Source organism: Hyla sarda, chromosome 4 (genome assembly GCF_029499605.1).
Source record: "Hyla sarda isolate aHylSar1 chromosome 4, aHylSar1.hap1, whole genome shotgun sequence".
NCBI classification, from domain to species: Eukaryota; Metazoa; Chordata; class Amphibia; order Anura; family Hylidae; genus Hyla; species Hyla sarda.
In genome coordinates, this window is record NC_079192.1 from 45,508,916 (window position 1) to 45,514,915 (window position 6,000).

The window sequence follows — 6,000 nt, forward strand, 5'->3', positions numbered from 1 at the left end:
AATGTGAGGGGTGGACTCACTTATGGGAGATACTGTATATATAATGTGAGGGGTGGACTCACTTATGGGAGATACTGTATATAATGTGAGGGGTGGACTCACTTATGGGAGATACTGTATATATAATGTGAGGGGTGGACTCTCTTATGGGAGATACTGTATATATAATGTGAGGGGTGGACTCATTTATGGGAGATACTGTATATATAATGTGAGGGGTGGACTCACTTATGGGATATACTGTATATATAATGTGAGGGGTGGAGTCACTTATGGGAGATACTGTATATATAATGTGAGGGGTGGACTCACTTATGGGAGATACTGTATATATAATGTGAGGGGTGGACTCACTTATGGGAGATACTGTATATAATGTGAGGGGTGGACTCACTTATGGGAGATACTGTATATATAATGTGAGGGGTGGACTCACTTATGGGATATACTGTGTATATAATGTGACGGGTGGACTCCCTTATGGGAGATACTGTATATATAATGTGAGGGGTGGACTCACTTATGGGAGATACTGTAGATATAATGTGAGGGGTGGACTCACTTATGGGATATACTGTATATATAATGTGAGGGGTGGACTCACTTATGGGAGATACTGTATATATAATGGGAGGGGTGGACTCACTTATGGCAGATACTGTATATAATGTGAGGGGTGGACTCACTTATGGGAGATACTGTATATATAATGGGAGGGGTGGACTCACTTATGGCAGATACTGTATATAATGTGAGGGGTGGACTCACTTATGGGATATACTGTATATATAATGTGAGGGGTGGACTCACTTATGGGAGATACTGTATATATAATGTGAGGGGTGGACTCACTTATGAAAGATACTGTATACTTTGTCTCCCCTTGCTGAGTGATTTCTTATTTTACTATTGGACAGCAGATTATTAGTAAAAATTTCTGTTTACGTCGTTTTAGTTATTATTGTAAATGTAACTTTATTTTCTTCATGCAAATTCCCAGACATCCACTACACGGCGCTATTTACCATAGAATACATTATATTATAAACACTAGATTTCTGAACCATAAAACCAAAGCTAATGTATTATAGAGGAATAAACACGTCCACAATGACTGATCAGGAGAATAGAGACTGTAATGTATCAGGTCTGATTTATTTATAGGGAGTCTAGTTATCTCCTCCTGTACAGTTTGTACTGTCTGCAGACCAGCCCCATATTCATAGATCCAGTACAGAAGGGACTGTATATTGATGCTGATGGCTTTCATTATCACCATGTGTTACTTATCAATGCACTGTTTTTCCACTAAGGGTGCCTCCAGCTGTTGGAAACTTCCCAATCAGGGTGTGTCCAGCTGAAGTGTGGTTGTGTGCTTGTGTGCTCCAGGAGAACCAGGAAACAGCAGGATTTTTCATCAGCCCTTCCCCAGGTTTGTGGCATCCTTCGGGGAAGGGCCTCACTGCATGGAGCCCCGGGAGTCCCCGTGCCCCACTTCCCATACTAGGCCGGCGGGGGGTGGAAGAGACATTGCAATGGCCAATTCCCAGGAGGGGGTGAGGAGGTCCACCAGGGTCCGCAGCAATGCGGAGTCCACTCCCCTGTCCGGAAGCTGCGAGGCTACAACCATGGCTGCAAGCAAGGCTGCAGGAAAAGGCCTGCATGGAGGTGAGAAAAAGCACAGGAAGGCTTCACCATTAGGGACTTCCCTTGGTACCTCTGAGCCCCAGCAATGGGGGGTAAGGGATCCTAGGGAGTCTTTGGCCACTTTCGGGTCTCGACTCCAAGCTAAAATGGCTGAGCGTCACGGCAAAACTCTTTGAGGCCTAAGGGAGGATTTAAAATGTGCCCGTTACCAGGCTGATAACGCTTCAAGGAATCTGAGGTCAGTGTATGCAGCTAAAGTGCGCACTCTGAAGAAAGAGGCCGAGGAGGTAGAAAGAATGAGGATGGAGATCGTGGAAGGGGCTGTCTTTTTTAGGGAAAAACTCTCTAATGAATACCAGTTTAGAGACATGCAGAGGCCAGAAGGAGAGGAGGAGGAGGTCAGTCAAAGCGAAAGCAGTCCTGAGGAGGACGGTGTAGAGGAGGATGGTGGGGGAGAAAGAGAAGACAGTGCTGAGGAAGGTGGTAAAGAGAAGGAAGATGTTGGTGCAGAAGAGAGTGAAATGGAGGAGGACACTTCACAAAGTGCATATATAAATCCTGCTCAGGTAGCCAGCCCTACCTGAAAGTTCGGACGACAGTGACAACAGCAGCAGCAGCAATGGGTTAAGTGGTGGTGGATTGCTGAAGGCGATTGTGCTCCAGTAATCTCCTACCCACTTTGAGAACTTTTCATTTGGAAATTACTTGGGTCCAGAAACTGAGGTGAAGGGCAAGAGGAAGAGGAAAAGTAAAAGGAAGAAAGAAGAGATGACAAGGCTTGTTTTTTCTTCTTTCCAGCAGTCTGGGCCATCTGAAAAGGTGGTTATGGCTGCTGGGCCCCCCAGTCTGCCAGCCCCCCCTTGTGCTGTGAAGTGGGGCCAGAATGGGGGGTACATGGTGGAAACCGGATAAGATGGCTGCAGACGCGCCAAGGAGCCCGACTGTCCTGCTGGTATGGAGGAGCAGGACAGGCTTAAGGTGGGTGACTCTGGTGCTGCAGGATCGCCTCAGGTGGGCGGGGGGCGTGTCAGAGCGCCGGAGCTTGGTGACGTGGCTTTCTGCCCGAGTGATCTAGACATAGCAGGAGATTCCCCTGTGAGGAGGGGGGGGGGGGGGGGGGGAAGTGTCCATGCGCCTGGATTGGCAAAAAAGGAGGCTCCTGAAGGTTGCACTGATGTTGTGGGGCTTTCCCCTGTGAGGGAGGGGAATCTCTGCACATCAGCTGCTGTAGGAGGGATGGGGGTGCGTCCTGAGGGACAGCTCCCACCCAGTGTGAAGCAGTTCCCACTGGGATCATCATCAGTGTTGCCGGAAGCGACATCGCCAGAACCGGAAGTGACATCGCCGGAACCGAAAGTGCTGTCATCAGGGGCGGGGCTAGCGGCGCGAACCCCCGTGGCGCACATAAACAACCCGGCAAGCCCAGCAAAGTCCAGCCAGGATAATGGTGTGAAAGGAAAGAGTGTAACAGAGAGTGAAGTATCCTCGGCAAATAAAAATAAAAATTTTGGTATTGGTATGATGCATGAGAAGGTTAGCAGAGTGCAAGAGTGAGGTACTAGAGTTGTACAAGAGAGGAGTGTTAGCGGTGTGCAAGGGATGGGTGCTAATAGTGTGCAAGAGAGGGGTGTTAGTTATATGCAAGAGAGGGGTGTTAGCGGTGTGCAAAAGAGGGGTGCTGGATTTGCTGGGAGTTCTAAGGAAGTAGGGGCTGGTTCAGCTGCCCCCCCCCCCCGGTGGTGACTGCTAGAAGCTATGCCAGCATCGCTGCCAGGGAATCAGGGGGGTCCCTGTCTCCATCTGGTTCTGGGGGTCACTTGCAGCAGTGCCTCCTGGAGGCTCTGCGTAAGGGTGATAGGTCAATTGAGGTAGAAGGGAGGGGTTCGGTTGACCTGTCTTTCTGGATAGAGAGATATGGTCTGGGTGCCTTTTGAGAACAGAATGAGGAGGTGGTGTGGTCCCTCCCGACACCCGGGAAGGATAGTAACTGTAGGAATGTGGCCCGTCTGATTTGGAGGGGCAAAGATGCATGCCCAATTCGGGTGAGAGCTCCTCCTTCAGATGGAGTTCAGGGCGAGTGACATCTTTGCCCTGATTCACCCCTATGGCTCATCCGAGTTTGACATCAGCTTTGTTCGGCCAGAGGGTCTTGAACTTTTCTGGTCGAACTTTTCTGGACGAGCCCGGCTGGCGGGATTTTGCTGTAAAAGCGATATCCTGGCAGAACCAGACCAAGAGAGTGACCGTTTTGACCCGTAACGAGTCACTCTCTTGCTACGACATCATGACCTGGCTGGGTCAGTATGGGGATGTGACGGACATGCCCAAGAAAAATCTAGATGAGCATGAGTCTGCTCTGGGGCCTGGACGTTTTCCGTCAAACTTTAGGCGTTCAGGGAGCACTATTGCCCACATTCCATCGGCAGCCTTCCTCGGACGTGACAGAATCCAAGTCTTCTATCAGGGGCAGCCTAAGGTCTGCCACAGGTGGGGTAGTCCTACCCATTTTAGCACAGCCTGCACTGTGCAGGTTTGCGCTTTATGTGGTTGGGCGTGTTATCTGGCCACGTCCTGTAGGCAGATCCGGTGTCATCTGTCTGGTGTCCTAGGACACCCATTCAGCCGTTGTCCCAGCACCTTTTCCCGTTTGGTGGCCGCTCCAGCTGGGAAGAGCTTTAGGGTTGCCCCGGCTGGGGAGGGTACGGGTGGGAATGAAGGAGCAACAGGGTTAATGAAGAGCAAGAAGGGGCCCGCCAAACTAAGGTGAGAGGAAAACCGCAGGAGGAGTAGGGAGCTGGAGAGTTCCCAGGTGGCGGGGGTAGCTCCTGGCCCTGCTCCTGTCGCTAGCCCAAATATTGCTGAGACCCTGGAGGATGATGTGCTGGATAAGGAGATTACGAGGCTTCACAGAGAGGAAGGCAAAGAGGCTGATCTTTATGATTCCTCCCACTATGAAAGTGTGGATGAGGAGGGGAGGGAGAGGCCGAAAAAAGACAGGGGCAAAAGAGTGCTACAGGCCAGGTCCTGAAAGGAAGCTTACCTGCCCCCCCTCTGATTGACCTATCAAACAGGTACCTTGTCCTTGATACACTCTCCTCCCCCTCATTGGAGGGGGGTGGCGAGGATGCGGTGCCTGAGGGAGGGGAACTGGGTCCTGTCCTGTTGAGGCTTCTTCCTTGGAGGGCAGGGCTAACTCAGGGCCAGATGGAGACGGGAACCAGATGGATCAGTCTGAATCTAAAAAGAGGTCCAAAGAAAGTAAAAATGCTCATTCTTCTTCAGGGGATGAGGCGGTGAAGAAGAAGGGCAAGAAAAAATAAGGGGGTAAGGCCATCTAACTCAATCACCCATGATGGTGGCACTCACCCAATTGACGCTGGCATCTATTAATTGTGCCAGCATAAAGTCTGATACGGCTAAATTCGCAGCCGTTGATTTTCTCGGCCGCGTTGAAGCCGACATTTTCTTTTTACAAGAGACCAGGTTGTCAGATCTAGCCTCCCTGGTAAAAGCCAGGAGAGAGTGGAGGCGTGGCCCATCCCACTGGTCTCTTGCAGCTGAGCCGTATAGTGGGGTGGCGGTCCTTTTTACCGCTCCTGTTGAATGCAGACGGGTTATTGAGTTAGAAATGGGGAGGTGCCTAATCTTAGATGCCTTCATGAAGGGACAAGAGCTCTGGCTTATTAAAATTTATGCCCCACAAACATCTTTGAGGATTAAGCCCTTTCTTTTTACAAGTCGGCAAGTGATCTTTGGAGGGGATTTCAATGATGTCACGAGATCCCAAGATAGGAGAGGCTACAATGATCGGCTGGCTTACGACAGTGTGGCCCTCAACAGCATAGTTAGGGAAGCTCGCCTAGAGGACATCCGGAGCCCCTCTGGCCACGCGGGTTTCACCTTTCATCGAGTTAGCTGCAGGTCTAGAATAGACAGGTTTTATTTGAAGGAGGAAGTCATCTCTTCCGCAGTGTCCGTGGTTGAGCTTCTCGTCTCGACTGGAGGTAGCCGAGAGGATATCTCTAGAGTGAAGTCCTTGCTGATGAGGTGTCAGTACGATAGGCACACATCTTTGGTTATTGAGAGAGATTTCGGGAAGTACCGCTCGCCCGACCCTTACAGAAACTGTAAGATGTCAGTGAGTAGTAAAGTCATTTCAGGACTGATTGATAGTACAGGATCTCTGAATCGGTCCAGATCAGGGATCTTGGAGGTCGTCAGAGCCTTCTACTAGCACCTCTTGGGAAGGAAGGATCTGGACCGAGATAAGATGTCGGTTTTCCTGGCTGAAACCATTCTGTGAGCCAGGAGTAGACCCCTCTCTCTTTCGTTTTGGCAGAAGAGATCAGGGAA